Consider the following 21,622-nt stretch of genomic DNA (forward strand, 5'->3'; position numbering starts at 1 on the left):
CCCTGCCACACCAGCCTCCTTGCTGCTGCTCCTCGAGCACACCCTGCACCCTCTTGCCTCAAAGCCTTGCGTTGCTGTTCCCTCTGCCTGGAATGCTCTTCCCCACATACCCCGTGGCTCCCTAGCTCCCCTCCTGGAGTCTCCTGTCCCCTTACCAGAGACTTTCCATGACCCCCAACACAGCAGAGCCACTCCCTTAAGTCACACTGTCCACCCCCAACCCAGCTTTATTTTTGTGGCAGGCACTTCTTGCCAGCTGACAAATAGCTAGTATTCATTGGTTTGTTGACTCTCTCCCACTACGAGTGTCACCCCCAAGTCCAAAACAGGGACTGGGCTGTTTTGTTCACTGCTGTGCCCAGAAAAGCACCTGGAACAAAGTAGATGCTCAATAAAAATGTGTTGGATGAGGGACTATGGCTGCCCTCATCTGAGCATCTTTTAGTTTCTGCAGTCCCCTAGGAGACCAGGGTTGCCTGGAGGCGGAAATGAAACTCCACCTGTGCCAGCTGGAATCTTGATGGCTGTCACATGAACAGTCCTGGGACAAGTAACTGCTTGGACCAGAACAGGACTTACGCCAGTCCCTGTCCGGTACCTTTGCCCACCATCTTGGCCATTTTTGGGTCTGACAGCTGGGCCCACAGGGCGGCTCCAGCCCCAGCGGGAACATGGACTGGGCTGCAGCTGGGCTCCCTCCCAGCCCACCAGTGCTGCTGGGGTCCAGCATCTGACAAAGGCTGGCCCATGCTCCCAGCTAGAGGAGGCGGAGGAGGGAGGCCCAGTGCCATGCCTGCCCTTTTCCCGTTGTCGGCAGGAGGACTGTCAGAAGGAAGCTTTGTTCTCAGAATAAAGAGCATGAAGCCCAGTGCCAGGCGGAAACGGGCACAGAGGCAGCCGGCCCATCAGAGACAGTTTAAGGAAAAAAAAAAAATGGGATGGAGGATGTTTGAGAGGTAATTTGCACACCCAACCGGTTTCATGCCTCCAGGGTGGCTGTGACGATGGTGGCTTCACTTTTCCAGACCCAAGCCTCAAGGCTGTCACAGACAAGCAGACTGTCCCATCTGGGTGATCTGGCACCGACCCTGCAGAGTGAGGTGAGGACAGAGGAGTGAGTTCTTGCCCGGGAGTCAGAAGATCTGGGGTCCAAGCCTGGCTTTCCACACACTCATGTGTGACACGGGGGGAGTCCCTCCCTCCATGTACCTCAGTTTACCCTTCTGTAAATGGCTTGTATAGGCTTGTGCTTGGAGCCTCAGCCTGCCTGCCACAGGATCACACAGCAAGGTGCCCCTCAGCCTGTGGCCAGGTCACCGGGCAGCCCAGGCCAGTCCTCCAACCTCCTTGGGCACAGCTCCTGCCCACTCAGACCGGGGCTTCCAGCCTGCCTCCTGCCCTGACATCAGGGCATTCCTCTTCTGAGCTGTTAGCTGAACAATGTGAAATCTCTGTGGGCCCTGCCCAGACACTGGCACCTGCCCGGATCCCCCGTCATCCTCTCCAAGGATGGCTCATCAGACGCTTTCAGCCACAACCAACAGGAGGAGCCCAGTGTATGAGTGCACCCAGGGTAAGAGAGAAGCCCGGAGAGGGAAAGGGGTATGCGATGTCACACAGCTGCCACTCAGGGGTCCTCCCTACCAGCCCTGGCCTCCCTGAGCTAAGGCAGGGTCCTCAAAGCGTGTCCACAGACCCTCACGTCTGAATCTTCTAGGGAGGGGGACACTGTACCCTGGACTGAAGGAATCAAAGATGGGGGCCAGAAACTTGCATGCTTTTTTTTTTTTTTCTACAAGCTTCCCAGGTTTTTCTTGTCCCCAGCACAATTGTGACCTCTCAGCTAAGACCTCTTCAAGGAGGAGATAGCTTAGCCGGCCTCCAGGGAAGGTTCGGATTTCAATTAAAAGAGTGAAATACGTCTTGGACAGACAGATAGCTGGACAAAGAAGCTGGTGGCTAAAGCGCACACTCTAGGAGGAGAATAAAGCAGAGAAAGGCCTGAAGGAGGGGAAGCCTAGTCCACGAAACACCTGAACTGATCCTTCCCCCCATCCCGCTGTCTCCCTAGGATGCCGAGGTCTGTACTCGATGCCATCTGAAGGCTGCCGATCCCAGCCTCCCTCTCCCCGCAAGCTCCTTCAAGCCCCCTGGGAGAGTGAAATGTGGGGACAGCTTCAGGAGAAATGCCCCTCTCCTTATTTACACTGCACCGTGGGGACAACCCTCTGAGTGACTGTTTATCCGCAGCTTAAGAAGCTGCCTGGGTCAGTGGCTAAGCAGCCACAGCTTATCTGGGAGGAGGATTCTCTGGCCATGGGGCAGGCTGATCCAGAGGCTTCCATTAAATGGAATCTTCACAGCTGGTGAAGAGCAGCAATGCCCCGCCTTCATTCATAAAGGAAGCGCTTATTATGCTCCTGCTGAGTACGCAGCCCTGAGCCTGAGCACAATGCTTCGAGGGACACAGAGATGAGTCAGACCCCCACCCCCACCACCAAAGAGCCCACAGAGCAGACAGATGGGGGACCACACCACAGCGCAGGAGAGAAAGCCGGCCGTGCCTACAGGACGGGGTCAAAATTCAGACACCTGGGGGCTAGAAAGACTGTATAAGTGTGCGAAGTGGGTGGGGGAATGGGGCAAAGAGGAGCTTGCGTGCTTCATCTCCAGTAGTGGCCACTGGAGAACTACACTCAGAGTTGTATGATCTTCTCATTTTTGAAGCCAGAAGTTGAGATTCTTACGTAAAACCTCCTGTTAGCAACTAGCTCAAGATTTGGCACGGGCCAAGTAAAAGCTGCCCATGGGGCGGATGCGGCCTGCCAGTTTGTGGCCTTTGTTTTCTTAAAGAGAATAGAATGCAAAGCTCGGTAGATGAGACTTCCCTGCAGCCAAGGTATCAGGGGAGGCTTTCTGGGAGAGGAGGCTTGGCGCTGGGCTGCAAGGATGGGTAGGTCACTCGTAGGGAGGGAGTCATGGCGGGGGAGTGTACCCGTTCAAGCCATAGGGGCCATGGGTCAAGGGTGCCACCCCCCAGCCTATAGCCTGCCTAACCCCCTAAAAAGGGGTTCCTGTCTCCACCCTCAAAGCAGGCACAGAGGCATCAGCTCTGTCTGTCCCCAGGTAGCCAGGGGAGGGGCCGCTTGCCCAGCAAACCTCCAGACTAAATCAATTGGTAGCAGAATAGCACGGGTTCGATTTCATCCCCGGAGCTTGGGGAACAGGTCAGCTAATGCAATAGCCCTGTGGGGGGAAGGGAGAGGAAGAGACAATGGAGGACAAAATGAGGTTGAGAATCATGTCCTGCCTGGCCGGGCCCCACTGGTTACATAATCTTGCCTTAGGACAAAGCTACGTTCAAGTGAGGGCCTGGGCTGGGGAGCCCGGGGATGAGGAAGGTTCCTCCTCCCTCCCCTATTCTCCAACCTCGCCCTGCAGCTCCTGAAAAGCCCAACAGAGCTGCAGGTGGAGACTAAGACCCCAAGATAAGGCACTTAACAGGATCACACAGCAAATTAGCAGCAAAGCTGAAACTGATAATAATAGCAAACGTTAACCAAGTGGTTACTTTGTACCAGGCACCAGGATAAATTCTTTACACACATTATCTTGTTTGAAAGCCTATAACACTGTGAGATAACTATTCTTATTTTTCCCGTTTTACAGATGGGGAAATTGAAGCACAGACACAGTAACTTATCCAAGGTCACACAGGAGCTGGCTTAGAGGAGGAGCCAGTTTAGAGAAGCCAACAGTGGCCTCCAAGACCGTACTCTGAACCACGACACTACACTGCCACCATGCTACTTTCGACTAGAACCATACTGCCTCTCCAGCAACCTTCTCTCAAGCCTGTAGAGCATGCGTTCGGCCCCCTGCCCTCCCATCAGCACTTTGGGTGACACCAAGCCCTCTGACAACCTGATGAGACCTACAGATTCTCTCTGCAGAAAAAGAATCCACGGAAATGCCCACAAAATGTTGCACAAGATTTTAGGGGCTTACATACCCTTGCACTGGTGAGAATAGATGGATCCAGATCATGGAATACTCCAGAGGTAGGAGGTAGCAGAGGAAGAGGACTCCCCCAGGTTCTCTGGTCCCCTCATGTCTGAACTTGGAGCCCAAACGGTTGACCACTTTAGTCCACAGGCATGGGCACTTATCAGGGCTCAGGGCCTAGTCATCCCTTCAGGAGAACAGAATGAATCACGATATACAATAGCCCCCGCCTCTACACCCACTGGGTGTGACTCCCAGCTCCCAGCTGCCGGGCAGACAGTGCACAGCTGGGCCCCAGCATCTGGACGGGGGTGGCATCACCAAGCATACCACCATGCTTCCCCACCATGCAGGTCACCATCCAATGGGCACACCTCACTGCAGACTGGACCTGGCCTTGTCCTGACTCTAGCAGCTCTGAGTGTTTCCAAGAGGGGACCCTCCACGGTCCCCGCGAGCCTCCAGGCCAGTCAAGGCCACGGGAGCAGTAAGTCGAGACAACCGCCCCTTAAAAGGCGCCGCAAGACCCAGGCTCCCATCCCAAGTCTTCTGTGCCTCACTGTGCAGCCTCAGGCAGCAGCCCCCTCACCGCACCTCTGAGAGCCTCAGTTTCACCAACTGTAAAGTGGGAAGACTACGCTATCAAGTCCTTCCCAGCTCCACAGCCCTGAGTCTATAAACAACAGCATCTGAGAAACTTCACAGAGCCCTGGGACCCTGCTTTCAGGAAGTTACATAAACATCCTTCAGAGAAACAAAAGTCAAACCTAAAGACTCTACTTTCTTTTTCTGTAAGGATATCAAGAAGCCCTTTTTATAGTCTGACTTCCCCCATTCTACTTCCATTGTTCCAGATATCCTCTCAGGACCTAGAAAATACATTTGGTTTCCGTCTGGGGTCTGGGCTTCTTGGTGTTCTTTCTCTTGGATGCTGCCCCACCCTCCTTGGCAGCTTTCTCCCCCAGACACACCCACCTCTACCCCCAGCATTGGTCTGGGCCACTCTGAGGGCTACCGCTACCCAGCCTGCCAAAGGAGGGGTGGGGGGCAGGGACAGTTTTCAGGAAACAAACCCTTCCCTGATCTGAACAGAGACAGCTCTGTGCCTGGTCCCAATCGTGACACCACGGTGTGTGGCCCTGTGTGAGTCCCTGCTCCTCTCCGGGCCTCTGTTCCCCACTGAGAGATGAAGGGGTTCCTGCACTGTGTCAGGAAAGCCCTTGGGCTCCTGGACCGTACCCTGGGGACACTGAGGTAGAAGAGAAGAGCAGGGTGGACACTGGGCACTGATCTTGACACCCCACCTCTCCTGCTAGAACCAGAGAAGACCCTGGTTTTTTCTCTCCGATTCTATCTCTTGCCCTATAGCTGTGGGACCTTGAAGTCAGCACTGTCCTTCTTTGTACCTCAAATGGCCCATCCATAAGAGGAGAATGACAGTGTCTGCAGTGGAGGCCCCAACTTGGAGGCTTGAGCCCTAACCATCCCAACGCAATCCCATTACCGCCCCCCACGGTAAAGCCCAATTTACTCGTTTGATAGAATATATATTTCTGCAGCTTTATAAAGCCTGCTACCCAAACACTCCAAGACAACCCTCCACCGCCCTTCTTCCAATGAGATGTTTCCAAGCACCCCTAAAGGATTTCTAGATTCTACCTCCTTATGACTGTGTGCCCTCAGTATTTTCATCTATAAAATGGGGCCAATAATGATGTTGACCTTATAAGATTACTTTGGGGATTACTCAAGATTACATGGAAGTGCTTATCAAGCACCTACAAGCTCTCCACAAATGTGAGCAGCAATTATATGATCACCATTATTAAATTACTGAGATGCTTAAAACCACTGGACTGGTGACAGCTAAGGCCCCTTGGCCCTCTTGGACCACATCTGGTCACTGTAATCACACATGCATGCACATACCCCTGGCCCCAGCACACACCCTTCTCTGAGGCGGGACCCACTCTCTGAGCCCAGCCCTGGCCCCAGCCCTAGAACACAGCCAGCTTGTTCCCGGCACCCATCCTTGCCACCCACAAAGCCTCCCACCTTCGAGTCCCCCAATTCCACCTTCTTTAAGTGGCCCCAGCACTGTCTCCTGTAATCATGTTGGGGTTCTGTTCAACAGAACCCCATCACTGTGGCACAAGATTGTTTCCTGGGCAGGAGAAGCTGTTATAAGATGGTGGCTCTTTGAAGACAGGGTAGAGAGAAACTGGGCTTTCCTTTGGGTCCCCGACCTTTGCTGGTGTCTGAATACGTTAAGAGCCCAAAGAAAGAAGCATCAATTTTTTTTTTTTTTAATATTACCTAACCAAGTGTTTGTGGATGTTTAGCATGCACTGGAATCACCTGAAGAACTTAAACAGCTTGTTGGGTCCCCCTCCTCACCCCTGCCACCCCGCCCAGTTTCTGATTCAGTAGGTCTGGGGTGGGGCTAGATAATCTGCATTTCTAATAAGTTCCCAGGTAATGCCGATGTTACTAGTCCAGAGACCAACCTTGAGAACCACTGACTTAACCTGCAGGTGAATCAGGGAGCGCTTCTGTGAACAGGTGATGCTAATAGTCCTGTAAACACACAAGCAGGAGCTGCCTGGTGTGAGGAGAGGAGGAAGGGGACCTGGGCAGAGGGTGCAGCCTGAGTGAAGGCCCTGCGATGATGACACTCATTTCTCCTCACCCGGCCTCTGCCTGGGCACGTAGCATAAACCAGCAGTGGCTGCACAATAACCACAGCAAACCTCCACCGACCGACAGTCCGGACCTGCCCAGACAGGCTGAGCCTTGGTCAGCCCGCAGGTGAGGAGAATCCAAGCTACGCCCCATGGACCAGACCTCGGCTCCCCACCACTTCTCAACCATATGAGCACCAGGATTCTGCTCCACACCTCCAGACACAATCCCTTCCATCCTGGCCAGCCCTGTTTCCTCGTTCCCAGTGCCTCACATTATAAGTCAGTTTCATCCGACCAGAGCAGACTCTCGAAATCACCAGACCCCGATGGCAGTCCCCCGAGTCTGAACCTCTCCAGGCCGAGCCATCCACCTTGCCGGGACTTAGTCACCGTATCTGCTAAAAGCGGGTGGTAACACTGCCCGTCTCCTACTGCTGTTGGGAGGATTAAAATAAGCTTCTTAGTCATTAACTACATCATCAACTACAACAATAACCATAACTAACATGGACTAGGCTTGTAGTTAAGCACCTTCCCTGTATTTTCTTTCTAAATGCTGTGAGATGGGGACAATTATTATCCCCCTTGTACAGATGAAGAAACTAAAAACAGCTTGCCCAAGGTCCCATAAGTACGAAGTGGCCCATCAGAGATTTGAACCCAGATCATCCTGCTCCAGATCCTAGTCCCCAGCCTCTCCTCTATCTGTGTCCTAGTCACCCACCTTGAGTGAGATCTAGCCCAGGTCACCTCTCCCTGCCACTGTCCTCTCCCCCTTCCTGGGGCACAGGGAGGCTGGGCAGGAGGCCTCTGGAGGTTGCAGCCTCCACAGTGTCCACAGTCTAGGGTATGGGTCCCTGGTCTCAAGGGCAGTCATAAGGCCTGCCAGCCAGGCCAACTTATCTGGCACAAGTTTTAGATACCACTCAACGTGGCCACCAAGGAGGAGGCTGGGACTACAGAACTTGAGTACCTTAACCTTGATGAAAGAAGAGAAGAGGAAAAACAGGTGTAACCGAGAGAGGAAATCCTGCCAGCCTTCCAGGATAAGAGGGCAGGTCCCACACCCTAGGCAAATTGCCCTTTCTCTCCAGGCCTCAGTTTCCTCATCCATACAAGCCTCAAGTCATTAGACAGAAAGTTTAGAAACTCAAACTCCAGAGATTCTTCCCTCTATCTCTAAAAGGATAGATCATCTCCTAGGTATAAACAGTAATTATGATAACCATTGTTAGCTTTGAAAAGCTCCCACTTACTGGGTTCTTACAATGGGTCAGGCACTGATCTGCTCAATCTCCCTAGCAAAACAGGACTGTTACTATCCTCATTTTGCAGCTGAGGAAAACGATGCCCAGAGAGATTTAGGTACTTTGATCAGGATCCCACAGTTAATGGTGGCAGAGCTGAGATGTGAAGCCAGGACTTCTGACTCTGCTCTGCAATGCTGCCCGCACCCAGTGGGGCAGGAATGGGCTGCCCACAGCCACTGCCTCCAGAGCACAGAGCCTGGAGGAGATGAGACGTGTCCTGAAGGAACCGGAATTCAAAGCCAGGTGTGTGAAGGGCCCTGTAGAGGCCCAGATAACAGACTGTGCACATGCAAAGCAGGGAGCAGGCGGCGCGAGCTCTGCAGAATTAGGAAGAGGTCACACTGGAGCTGGGCACTGGCTGGGGGGGGATTTTGGGGTGGGTGAGGGGAAGTGACTGGGGTGCAGCACCCTCACTGTGAGCAGAAATGTGGAGGCAGGAAGGGATAGTGCGCACACAGGGAGGGAAAAGTGGCAGGTACTCTTTGAGGGTTGAGGGGGACTGGGAGGTGAGGCACTGTGGTCACATAGCAGGTCACTTCCCAGGCCTTGGCCTCCAATAAATAAATGCTCATTTGCAATGCACATTTTAAAATTAGACTAATCCAATCTGTATCAACAAATAAAACAGGTAGGAATAAAAAGGGCCAGGAGGCAACTTGACACAAAGCCTCCTTCATCTAGATAAGAGCTTCAGGCCCCTCTGTAACTCCTTTGGTGACAGACTGGCTTTAGCCCTGAGGCCACACAGTCCAAGCCATCCACATCCACCCCTTCCTCTAAATTCCCAACCTCCAAGCTGAAGCTGATGGACAGAGCTTTGTGCCAGCCCCACAGGCAGGAGAAAGCACCTTGGCTTGTGACCCCTCAGGCCGGGAGCCCCGGCTTTACCCTCTAATGAGGGGAAGGAGGGGTACAGCCCTGTCCCCCAGCCCATGCACCCCACCCCTCCCACTCCTCACTTTCAAATCCATCAGCCCTTTCCTCCAGCCCCTACTGATTCAGCCTGACTCGTGATTCAGCCTTGTCTCCTCACATTTGAGGAACGAGAGACTGAACCCATTTCACAGACTGGGAAACGAAAGCAGAAGGTTCCAATCCTCTGTGAAACCACAGTCCCTGGCAACCCAGATTTTGGTGGCTGATCCAGAAATTGAGGGGCCCCTCAAAGGTCAGCTGGGCTGAGTGTTTTCCATGGGGCAAGGGCTCTCCCAGGCAGCGCGCTGCAGGGGAACTTCCGGAAGGGGCAGCTATGAAAAGCTATGAGAAAAACGGAGTACAAGTGGGCCGAGCACCACCCCAAGATTCTCGGGTGAAAAGGGAACTGAGAGAGGTCACCCAGGCATGACCCTCCCGGTACATGCCTCCGGCACCCTCTCCAACTCTCTGGCCTCTTTGCATATACTGTCAGCAACGGGGACCTTGCTGCCTCCCCAGGCAGTTAATTCCCGTTAGCTTCATTGTCACCCTTAGTGCTGTCTCTGCCCTTGAGAGCCACACAGGACAACACTATGCCCTCTTCCAGTAGACAGCCCTGCAGGAAACTGAAAGCAGTGACACTGCCACTTAAGGGTCCTTCCCCAAACCCTAGACCACCTGTGATGACCCTATCCCCAAGATACCTACAAAGTCCTGAAGCCTCCCTCTCCTTCCCTCTCAGTCCCATGGCCTGAGTCAGACCTTTGGTCAACTTTCTGCCAGACCACAATTAGCATCATCTCTGAGCTGGTCTCAACCCTGCCAGTCTTGGCACCATCTTTGACCAAATGACCCCTGAGAGGAGCAGCAAAACAGGGCAGAAACTGTTCAAGCCTGGGTTCAAACACAGTTCTGTAAGTGAGTCGACCCCTCAGAGCCTCCACTTCCTCATCTGAAAATGGGGTGGGGCTGGGGGTGGCCAGCAGCAGCTACTTCGCAGGGGTATTGTGAAATCTCAATGGAGCGTCTGTAAGGAGCCTGGCACAAGACACAGTAACAGGCATCGACTCAACGAGCTGCTTACAACCCTGTCCTCTCCACCAGCCACAGAATGAAATCCAAACCCCCAAGGAGGACACTGCAAGCTCCCCACGACCCCATCTTGCCTCCCACAGCCCCCTTTCCCACTGCCTGCACCCTCACAAACACTTCCTCCCCCAGGAAGCCCTGTCGACATTAACAACCAGAAGAGCTTTTCCCCCCCACTGACCTTCCAAAGCCCATCTATCACTGATCACATCCTGCCTCTTCGCCATCACTTGATCCTTGCCTTCCCTCCCCTGTCAGATTAGCGGCCTCTCCAGCCAGAAAGCAGGACAATCTCACCTCATTTCATTTCCCAGTCACCCCCATCCACAGACATTTTCCATACATATTTAACAATTACCCCAATGTTCCATTTCAAGTAAAGAATGTCCAAGTCCTCCAAACAGTCCAGATATTTCAAGCCATACCCAAAACCAAATTCCAAGCCAGCAGAAGTCTGCCCAGTCTCTAGGGACTCGCAGGCCTGTCTTTGACCCCGAAGTACAGAAGACGGGTCAAGCAGGCCCAAAGCCCAGGACAGAGAAAGCCCTGGGCTGCTAAGACCAGAGTCCATTTCTAAGTGTCTCACATGCAGGGTCTCTCAGTTGGCCCCTAGGTCAACGCCCAGCCTATGATTTCATACTCTTAACCACATCCTCAACTTGTGATTGTAAAACTGTTCTTTGTATACCCCTTGTGATAGGAGACTCACTATCCATCTTTTCATTCTTGCTGGCTCCTCCTCCCTTCACCTGTTGATTCTCTTGCTCTGATCTCAAGGAGAGTCTGACCACCGCCTAGGGTCATCCCCATCCCTCAGGAATCTTTTCAGCCCCTCCACTTAATCCCTCAATTTCTGAGCCCCCTTAAAGTCTAGGTAAGTAGTGGAATTTCCACTCTTGTTCCTACCAGCTGGCAGTGAACTGTCAGCCCAGGAGGACCCCCTATTCTCAGGGCCCAGGAAAAGCCTATGGACACTGCAAATTCCAGAAGCAGTGCTGGCACAGCCCTCGGAGAAGTTTGAATAGTAATGCACAAACTTTCCTTTCGCCAGGACTTTTTTTCACTATCTGCTCCTTTTTTTTTTTTTTTTTTTTTGTGGTACGCGGGCCTCTCACTGTTGTGGCCTCTCCCGTTGCGGAGCACAGGCTCCAGACGCACAGGCTCAGCAGCCATGGCTCACGGGCCCAGCCGCTCCACGGCATGTGGGATCTTCCCGGACCGGGGCACAAACCCGTGTCCCCTGCATCGGCAGGCGGACTCTCAACCACTGCGCCACCAGGGAAAAGGCTAGGCCAGCACAGGGCACTAAGGTGAGTGTAAGTCTGGGCCACCCCACATTTACTCCTGGGCTATTAACATGGAAAATGCATGCCCTAGGCTCAGAAACCCATACACGCATGCATTTTCCATGAGGATTCTGAAATCAAGACATGTGCTCAAAGTCCACCCTTCATTACTGTTCTCAAGGACCCTTGGGGCTGGGGCATTATTTTTGCAATGAGACCCTGCTGATGAGTCACACAAGAGGACACCTGCAATATAAATCCCATCACCCCAAGGGCTCCACTCCTGGCCCTACCTCTGCCCCCTGTTGAACTGAAAGTGACCTGGTCTGGATGGAGTAGAAAGGCCCTTTGGTCCCCTGGGTGCTGGGGAGAGGCATGTTGACAAAGACACCAGCTGTCCCCAGCCAGAGCCAGGGAGCACTCCTCCCTGCACCACCCATACTATGAAAGCGTTTCTACCACGGACCCAGCCAGCAACAGAACTTGGACCCTTAACGGAGCTCCAGGCCCGGGCTCCAGCTGCGCACAATAACAAGAGCCAGGGCACAAGACCTCAGCCCACACCAGTACCAGACAGAAGGAGCATCACCTGGGGGTAAGGGTAAAGGGAAGAGCGGCCTGTGTCCTCATGATTTCAATGGAAAATGAGCTCGGTCACAGCAGGATCTTATAAAGCCTTGTAGTTGAGACTCAGACTGGGGGAGGGGCGTCAAATCCAAGTTCCACCACATCACAGCTGTGCGACCTTTACGATTCTGTGCCTCAGTTTGCCCCGCTGTAAAATGCTTTTAATAGTAACATGGGAGAATTAAATGAGATAATGTATCTAAAGCAATTAGCCCAGGGCCTGACATATAGTACACATACAACAAATACTTGTTGAATATAAACATGCCACCGTTTACTAAGGTACCACAGGTTCTCATTTCATCCTTATTCTGGCAGATTCTATACTTTGCCCATTTTACAGGTGAGGAAACTGAGGCTAGGGGAAGGTAAGGAACCAGCCCAAGGCTACAGAGCTGGAAGTGACAGGCACCCAGGTCAGTCTGAACCTCAAACCGGGGACAATAATGCCGCAGGCCATTCCAAATGCTCTGGGGCTGGGGGTGGGGGGCGGTTTTACAGCACCCGGGTGTGATGGTGGGATTCTGTATCCCCTGGGCCTGGCATGGCTCCTAGCTGACCCGCGTGCTTAAATCTGGGAAAGAGCCTATTTCCCAGTCTGTCCCAGAGCCCACGCGTCCACGTACGCCCCCTCCTACCCCGTCCCAGGGTGTTAAAGGGCAGCGTTCAAAGCGGGGGTATAGTTGCTCCCGAGAACCTGAAGGAGGAGGGGAGTTAGAGACCAGGCCGATCACAGCCCACAGAAAACCGGTCCGGCTGCCTTACCCTTTCCGAAGCGGGGACCTAGCCTCTAACCCCGTCCCTCGCCAGACAAAAGTTTCCCCTGTTCGGGAGTAGAGGAGGGGGAGGGGGCATTCCTCGTGAGTGACATTATCCGTGACCTACAGCTGCCGCGCTGCCCTCACCGGCACCCCGGCCTGCCCCCGGCCCCCGCCCGCTCCCCCACCCCTTTGTCCTCCCACCCGGGTGCGCGGGGCCCGGCAGACTCTACGAGCCCGCCCGGCGCCCGCCCGCACCAAACTTGCGCCGGCGCCCGCTTGGGCCCCGCGCGGCCTGCACGCCCAGCTCGGCTCGGGCCCCGCAGGCTCGGCGACAGGGGACTGGCCCGCCCCGGCCCTCCCAGCCTCTTACCTGCCACGGCTGGGGCGCCACCCGGGGAAGGGGGCGCTCCCGGCGAGCCGCCGGACGCCTGGGTCCCCTGGGCCGTGTGTGCGCTGCCGGGCAGCGGCCCGGCCCGGGCTTAACCCCTTCGCGTCCGCCTCCCGCAGCTCCCACCCCCGCTCCACGCCGCAGCCGCCGCTGCCGCCGCCCGCCCCGCCTCCCGCCCGCTCGCCTCCCCCTCCCCCTCCCTCTCGGTGCCCAGCCCCCAGTCCAGGTCCCCGGCACTGCGCTGAGGCAGCGTGCAGCCTACCCTCCTCATCCCGCGGTGGGAGGTGGGGGTCTCCCTGAAGACTGGAAGTTGGGGCGCGCCGCCTCGCTCACCGCGGGCCCGCGGAGCACAGAGGAGCGAACCCGCGCGCCAAGGGGCCCCCAGCCTGTCTCCCCTTACCCCCTCCGTCCCCGGCGCCTACCTCCCCGAATGTCGGCGGAGGGAGCGGGGTTCGATCCGGCGATGGAGCGTGGGTGCCGTCCGGAGATCTGCTCCAGAGGCCCGAGCGGCCGGCTGGCGTGCGGCGCGCACCCCGGGGCGGGGGCCGGGGCGGGACCGGCGCTGCTATCGGAGCTGGATTTCTCGGCTTCCACCCGGATTCTCCCTCGGCTCTCCCGGCCGATTCGGTGCTGCTCGGCGACCACGTGACGCAGGCTGCCTTTGACCCCAGTCTCAGAGCGGGTAGGGGGTGGGGGCCGGAGGGGGTGTCAGATGCGGGACCCACCAGGGCCCGAGGCGGCTCCCGGGAGTCCGGGAGGCGGTGACCCTGGGGAAACAAAGCCCGAGGGAAGCCAACAAGTTATTCGGGGGGTCAAAGAGGGAATAGCACTGGGGGTCGGAGGCTGCAGAGAGACCGAGAGAGACAAAGACCCGCGCCCGCCGTGCCTCCGAGGGTCCTGGGAGCGCCCTGGCTGGCCCGCGGGGGTTTCCTGGCTCTACCAACACTGGGCTGATGACAACCCTCCAGGGCCTCCTCAGACGGCTCCCCACCAGCCAGGTCTCTGCTGGAGTGACCCCTCCAGGGCAGTCCTACCCAGCCCCACCTACCCCTTTGCCCTTACTCCCGAAAACCCCTTTATTTCCTTTTCCGTGATTATCTGGTTCACTTACTGGTTGCATTGTTTACTAGAATGTCATCTCCCCCAACAAGTTGTTCCCAGCTGAATTCCCAGCGCCTGGCACATAACAGGCAGATGAAGAGGTGGATGACATTGTGCAAATCTCTTCTCCCACTGCGCCTCAGTTTCCCACCCCCAGTGCAACCATCTCAAGGACCCTGCAAATTAGGCAAGATTACACTGGTCATCCTCATTACACAGATGAGAACAGCGAGGCCCAGAAACACAAAATGATTTCTGGGAGTCTCTGAAGTGGCTGAGAGCCCCAGCCTGCACTCAGATCTGACTGTTCCAGGTGGGGCTTTTTACCATCCATGAGCCTGCCTGTAATGAGGGACTGGGTCATTAGTTGATTGGTTGATTAGAGCCATAAGGAGCTTGCTAATGATGTAGATCACCAGGCCACCCTAGAGATCCTGACTCTGTGGGCCTGGGGTGAGGCTAGCAAATTTGGAAAACAATGGATTGGTGGTTTCCTAAGGACCTTCAGAGGCTTGAGATTACCTAATTGTAGGAGCAAAGCTTAAAAAACATATGAGCAACCAAAGCAGAGCCAACAGAGGTAGAAAAGCCAAGCTTGACATACGAGAATAGGACAGAATCATCCCAATTCCCCTAAAGGGTAACCTCCTGTGCTGGGGGGAGGAGGGGAAGAGGTTTCAGCCAGCCCACTCATGTCTCAGAGGAGGAAAGACGCTGAGGCCTGAGCAAGGCTGATGCTGGGGAATGGGACCAGGCTCTGGACTCCCAGTCATGCCCATGTGACAGCTTTGCATGGAGTGTAGTCAGAAGGACTAAGCCTAAGGGTGGTGATCACAGACCCAAACTGCAGGCCATGTTCAAAGATAGGCTTGTGACTTCCTAGTGCATACTCCAGCCATGCCACCAATTTAGCCAGGGAAATCAACATCCACTAGCAAATTCTCTTTTATAATCTATGTTCCTGTGGTCAATGATCTAAAGTTCTTGAATACTGTCTGGGTCTTGGGCAGGTTAAACAAGCCCCTAGAATCTTATTTTCATCCACATTTGGTCCTGTAGCGTCTTCCCTGTGCCAGGCACTGTGTTCTCGGTAACAGAGATACAGGGTTGAAAGAGACATGGGTCTGCACTCTCAAAAAGTGTCGGGGTGTGTTTGGAGGTGGTCTGCATGTCCCTCCCTGTGTCCGGAGGCTGGCTGAGCTGAGGGCCTGCTGGGGAGGCCCAGGGCAAGTGCTATGGCCCACAATAAGAGGGGAGCAGAACAAGGGAACTTTGCGGGGAGGCAGCCTCTGAGCAGGATCTGGAGGGACCGGAGGGGATCAGGGCGGGGATATGGACACTCCCGGTACAAGGAACAACCTGTTACAGGCCACATGGAAAGCGTTCAGGAAAAGCTGAGTGTTGCATGGAGGGGGGTGGGGGGAAGGGTAGAGGAAGCAGGAAGGAAAGAATGAGCAAGAAAACTGGAGAGGTGGGTTAGGAGCAGTTTATGGGTGACCTTCTCTGAGGGGCCCAAAGGAAAGGACATTATCCTGAGGGCCAGGTGGAGTGAGAAGGCTATAAGCAGGTGAAGGAGGTAATAAGAGCGATGCTATGGGAGGGTAGAGGGGAATGGAGACCAGTCAGGTCACGGAGCTATTCTCCTGCCCAAGCTGAGCGAGAGCCAGCATCTCACCAATGGAGCTGCAGGTCCCGAGCACTGGCAGGGGGGAGGGGGGACAGCTGTGAGCTGGGGTGACTCCACATCACCAACAGCTCTTCCTACTCTTTTTCAAGTCTTCAGTTACCATTCACCAAGTTGGGCCCAAGGCCCTCCAGCTCACTGTTACCCAGAAAGCCTGCAAAAAGGCAAGGCCCAGGCTCCACCCTGGGCATTGGCCTCCATGGGTCTAGGTGAGGCTGAGGACTCGCGTTTCTAACCATACCCTGGGAGGTTCTGAGGAAGACTGTCGAGGTGCCCTGCTCCTCCACCCCCTCAGGACCCACCCACACCTCCCAGAGCTTTGGGGACCTTCTTTGTGCTGGTACCTTCCCCTGCCCACACCCCCTCCTCAGTCCAGTGTCCTCCCCACTGGCCACTTGAGATGCTCCTTGGCTGCCCCAAGGTCCCCTTTATCCAACTCCGTAAACCAAAGGCTGAACTTCCAAACCTGCATCCACCCAAACCTGCTTCTCTCCTTCCTCCTATGTGTCCAGTTCACATGTCCAGTCCAGAAATCTGTCACCAGCCCCTGTCCCCACATCCCATCCATGTGCCAGGGCCATTGGTTCTGCCTCCAGTTTTCTTCTCTAACCCAACCCCATCCCTTCCTCTTCATCACTACCACCCTAGTCCAATCCAACATCTTGTCTCTGCCTTGGCCCATGTTAACAACCCCTTCACTGCTCTCCCTCCCCCCAACTTTGCCTCCTCTAATGCAATCTAATCATGCCCATTTCTTACTTAAAGCCACCAATGCCTTCCCATTGCTCTCAGGATAAATTCCCCACCTTGTTGTCCAGCCTTACCTCTTGTCCTAAGTGGTATGCCTGGCCTTCCCCTTTACCTGACTAATTCCTCGTTCAGAGTGTGGACTACCTGGGTTTGAAAGCTGGCTCTGCCACTTACAAGCTGTGTGACCGTGGGCCAGTTTTTATTTTTTAAAAAATAAATTTATTTATCTTTTTTTTTTTTTTGGCTCTTTGGGTCTTTGTGGCTGCAGGCAGGCTTTCTCTAGTTGTGGCGAGTGGGGCCTACTCTTTGTTGCGGTGCGTGGGCCTCTCATTGTGGTGGCTTCCCTTGTTGCGGAGTACGGGCTCTAGGTGTGCAGGCTTCATTAGTTGTGGCACGTGGGCTCAGTAGTCATGGCTTGCAGGCTCTAGAGTGCAGGCTCAACAGTTGTGGCACACGGGCTTAGTTGCCCTGCGGAATGTGGGATCTTCCTGGACCAGGGCTCGAACCCATGTCCCCTGCATTAGCAGGTGGATTCTTAACCACTTTGCCACCAGGGAAGTCCCTGTGGGCCAGTTTTTCAAACTTTCTGTGTTCATCTCTAAAATGGGATAATAGTCTGTACTTCCTAGGACAATTGTGAGAATTAAATGAGTTAAACATGTAAAGCCCTCAGAGTGGTGTCTGTCACATGATAAGCACTATTAAAATGTTAGCTAAATGGTTAATTTTTTTTTTTTTTTGCGGTACGCGGGCCTCTCACTGCTGTGGCCTCTCCCGTTGCAGAGCACAGGCTCCGGACGCGCAGGCTCAGCGGCCATGGCGCACGGGCCCAGCCGCTCTGCGGCATGTGGGATCCTCCTAGACCGGGGCACGAACCCGCGCCCCCCGCAACGGCAGGCGGACTCCCAACCACTGCACCACCAAGGAAGCCCTAAATGGTTAATTTTTATTTTGGGGGTATCAGGTTAAATTTCATTTCCTCCTGGGGCTTTTCCTGTGTCCCTAACCCAGACCACTTCCTGGTCTACATGTCACAATCCCTCTTCATCATCCTTGTAGTTACTTGTCGGCTGCCTCTCTCTAGAGTGTAAGCTGTGTGTGAGCAGGACCACATTTGTCTCAGACACAGCTGAGCTCTGGAACCCCACACAGAGCTAGGCACAGGGCAGGCAACCAGCACATATTTGCTAACTAAACAGATAAAATGAAAGTCAACAGATTCATCACAAAACAAAGAACACTGCCTCCCTACAACATGCCCATCCATGGTACTTCATTCATTTAGTCATTTGACATTGATTAGTACCTCTCCTATAGTCTTCCTCACACCATCCTGGTGGGGGAGGAGAAGTAGAGGGACATAGAGATGAACATGACAGATGTGGCCCCTGTCCTCAAGGAATGTATGGTCTACTGCAGAGACAAACATGTAAATGCACCAGAAGATATGACACAATGTAACCATGTTGTTATACTGGCCTGAAACAATTCTGCTTCCCAGGAGGTCTTTGGAACAGGAAAGTGAAAAGTAAATGAAAACAGACACTGTTGCCTACTTTAGCCCCTACCCCCAGGTCCTAGCAGGGTTGTCTATAACAGAGCAGGAAGGGTAGGTCCTGTCCCAAGGGCATTAAGATCACCCCCCTCTTTCCCTGCCTGGAGACCTCCTATTCAGCCTTCAAGGCCCCACTTAAGCAGCATTTCCTCTGGAAAGTCTTCCTGTTCCTGCCAGGGCTCTCTATGGGACTTGGTCACGGCTCTAGTGATTTCCTGGGACTATGGTGGGATTTGTCACAGAGAATCCAAATTTCATGTCATTTGCTTCTTAAAAAAGTAAAAGGTGATTCAATGAATGTGTAACTACATGTGATTTCACGTTTGGACTTCAGTGGAGGCAGAAAATAGCCTCTGTCAGACCATGTGACCTGATTTGTGGTTTGGAGAACATGGTCACCATAATTACAGCATTGACCACATGGTGTAACAGTTTCCTCTCTCCTCTCTCTCTCTCTCTCTCTCTCTCTCTCCCCCCCCACCCCCCCCCACACACACACACACGCACACGCAGGCAGTTCCTCAAGGAAAGGGACTATTTGCTTCCTGGCAGACCTTGATATCTGTTAAGCAAATGAAGGAGAAAAATCTGTGAAATGGGCAGGTTATCCATGCTTCAGATGGACAATGGATATAAACTGTTCTGAAAAGCAACCAAAGACTGTCTGAGGTGGGGGATGGGAGTAATTAACAGCAATTAATTGCTTACTCTGGTGCATGCTACCTGCTTTCCACCATTTGTTATTGAGCAGCCCAGAGACTTGTAGCTCAGAGAGGTGAAGCAACTTTCCCAAGGTCACCCAGACAGGCATGGCAGAGGAGGTTTCGAATCCAGGCCCACCTAACTCGAAGGTTAAGTTCTTAGAACTATTACCCCACATCCCAGTGCCTGGGGGCAGTGAGTCTCCAAACTGTGCAGGACCACCTGGGTTCTGTGCCCTATTCCCCCACTTCCACAGGGTTCGCCCACCCTTCCCTGTTGCACCCCCACTTTCATCTACGCTGCTGCTGTCTGAAGAGCACTTGCAGCTGGTTTCCAAAGCAGTCCCGTCTCTGGGGCCAGGTTTCCTGTTTCAGGCAGAACCCACCCAAGGATGTGTGTCCCGCCTTCCCCAGCCCATTCCTCACTCCCAGGAGCTGCCTGGGCCAAGGACTCAGCTAGCACAATCCCTTGCACGTGCAGCACTCTTCCTGTGTTTTCTAAAGCATTTCCCAATTCTGTAAACCAATTCCTGGGGACTCCACAGCAGTCCTGAGGATTTTTCACAGTGGAGGCTTTCTCACCCCCAGTTGATGATGATGAGGCTTTTCCACCCCCAAAGATGAGAAAATGGAGGTTTGGCCAAACCGTGGGAGATCCCCTCAGCTGATCAGAGAGCCGAGCTGCAACTAAACACCATTTCAGACCACCGCCGCATTCTTCCAAGTCCCTGGAAGGTTCAACTTGACCAAGAGAACAGAGATGAAGGGTGACAGATCTTCAGAATCCTCACACAGAGAAGATAATAGCTTCTGCAAACAAATGTAAATCGGTTAATTTCCCTTTTTACTGTGTTGATTGTGATGCACTAATTACAACCTGGCAAAAGAACAATACAAGCGCGTGTGGTCTCTAAATGACGCTACCGCAATAGGCTCAAAGTCCTCTGAGGGCAAGGAAGGGTCCGGGGCTCAGTTCCAGCCTGCTAATCTGGGAGCAGAGCCCTCCTAATGTGAGGGCAGAAGCTAAGGGCGGCGGCAGAACTGTTCTTTCCCAAACCTCTCCAGAGGGGCTCAGCACTGGCCTTGCCCTCACCCCCAGGCCATTTCTCATCCACTCCTCCACTATCTGGCCTCCTCACTCTTCAGTTCTCTTCACTTGACCACCAGGAGCTAACTCCTTTTTTAAAAAATTGAAGTAAAGTTGATTCATAATATTGTGTTAGTTTCAGGTGTATAGCAAAGTGATTCCGTTATATATAATTTTTCACATTATATTCCACTGTAGGTTATTATAAGAATAATATTGAATATGGTTCCCTGAGCTATACAGTAAATTCTTGCTTACATATTTTATGTATAGTGGTGTGTATGTGTTAATCCTATACTCCTAATTTATCCTTCCCCCACCTTCTCCTTTGGTAACCATAAATTTGTTTTCTATGTCTGTGAGTCTGTTTCTGTTTTGTATACAGATTCATTTGTATTATTTTTTTAGATTCTACATATAAGTGATATCATATGGTATTTGTCTTTCTCTTTCTGACTTACTTCCCTTAGTATGATAATCTCTAGGTCCATCCATGTTGCTGCAAATGGCATTATTTCATTCTTTTTTATGGCTGAGTAATATTCCATTGTGCATATATACCACATCTTCTTTATCCAGTCCTCTGTTGATGGACACTTAGGTTGCTTCCATGTCTTGGCTATTGTAAATAGTGCTGCTATGAACATTGGTGTGCATGTATCTTTTTTAATTTAGAGTTTTCATTTTTTCCAGATATATACCCAGGAGTGAGATTGCTGGATTATATGGTAACTTTTTTTTTAGTTTTTTTAAGGAACCTCTATACTGTTTTCCATAGTGGCTTCACCAATTTACATTCCCACCAACAGTGTAGGAGTGTTCCCTTTTCTCCACACCCTCTGCAGCATTTATTATTTGTAGACTTTTTGATGATGGCCATTCTGACCGGTGTGAGGTGATCCTTCACTGTGGCTTTGATTTGCATTTCTCTAATGATTAGTATAATTAGTGATGATGAGCATCTTTTCATGTGCCTGTTGACCATCTGTATGTCATCTTTGGAGAAATGCCTATTTAGGTCTTCTGCCCATTTTTAAATTGGATTGTTTGTTTTTTTTGATATTGAGCTGTATGAGCTTGGAGCTAAATCCTTTTAACATGACTCAGATCAAAAGATTACATTCATCAAAGGCAGGGGGGACATTTTCCCTCAAGATTCCCATCAATTATTCCAGTTAATTCTCACCACTCCCATGGGGTAGGGGGTGGGCACCACAAGCCCCACTTTCTAGTTAAAGAAAGTGTGGCTCAAGGTCCCAGCACCTCTGGCAAGTGAAGCAGGGAAGCTGGGCCAGGCCACCTGGTCTGGAGGTTGCTGTCCATTTCTCCTGGGTCCCCGCACTCCTTACACATACCCAGCCCACCTCATTCGTTTGCATTCTCCTCCTGGGCTACCTGGTCATCTTTGTTTATGATTCCTGAACTAATCCAAACTGCCTTTTTACAGAAATGGAGACACTGAGGCCCAGAGAGGAACAGGGGTCTGCCCCCATCACCAGTGATGCAGCCGAGCTACGATGACCCTTCCCCATTGCCCGGCTGTGTGTGCATCAGAAGCTGAGAAGAAGGGGGCACCAGTAAGGCAAGGACTCCCAGGGTCAAGTCTAGACACCATTCCTGGGCCCTTGGAGATGTGCCAGCGTATGGGGGGAAGGGCAGTGTTGATCCCAGTGGGAAGT

The 21,622-nt window shown here is 53.0% G+C and overlaps 1 protein-coding gene across 4 annotated transcripts in view; it reads right to left on the bottom strand.

Moving 5' to 3' along the window:
* NDST1 (N-deacetylase and N-sulfotransferase 1) overlaps positions 1–13,706 on the bottom strand; it is a 73,965-nt gene extending 60,259 nt beyond the window's left edge. Inside the window, exon 1 of one of the 4 annotated variants that reach the window (XM_082622534.1) lies at positions 13,488–13,706. The gene's annotated coding sequence lies outside the window, so the exon portion shown is untranslated. Of the gene's footprint in view, positions 1–12,681; positions 12,704–13,047; positions 13,214–13,465 lie in introns of those variants that run through there. The other 3 variants (XM_082622537.1, XM_082622533.1, XM_082622539.1) reach the window with 3 other exon arrangements.
* Between the last annotated feature and the right edge of the window lie 7,916 nt (positions 13,707–21,622).

The sequence above is a fragment of the Mesoplodon mirus genome, assembly GCF_964341445.2.
Source record: "Mesoplodon mirus genome assembly, chromosome: 5".
In the NCBI taxonomy this organism is placed as follows: Eukaryota; Metazoa; Chordata; class Mammalia; order Artiodactyla; family Ziphiidae; genus Mesoplodon; species Mesoplodon mirus.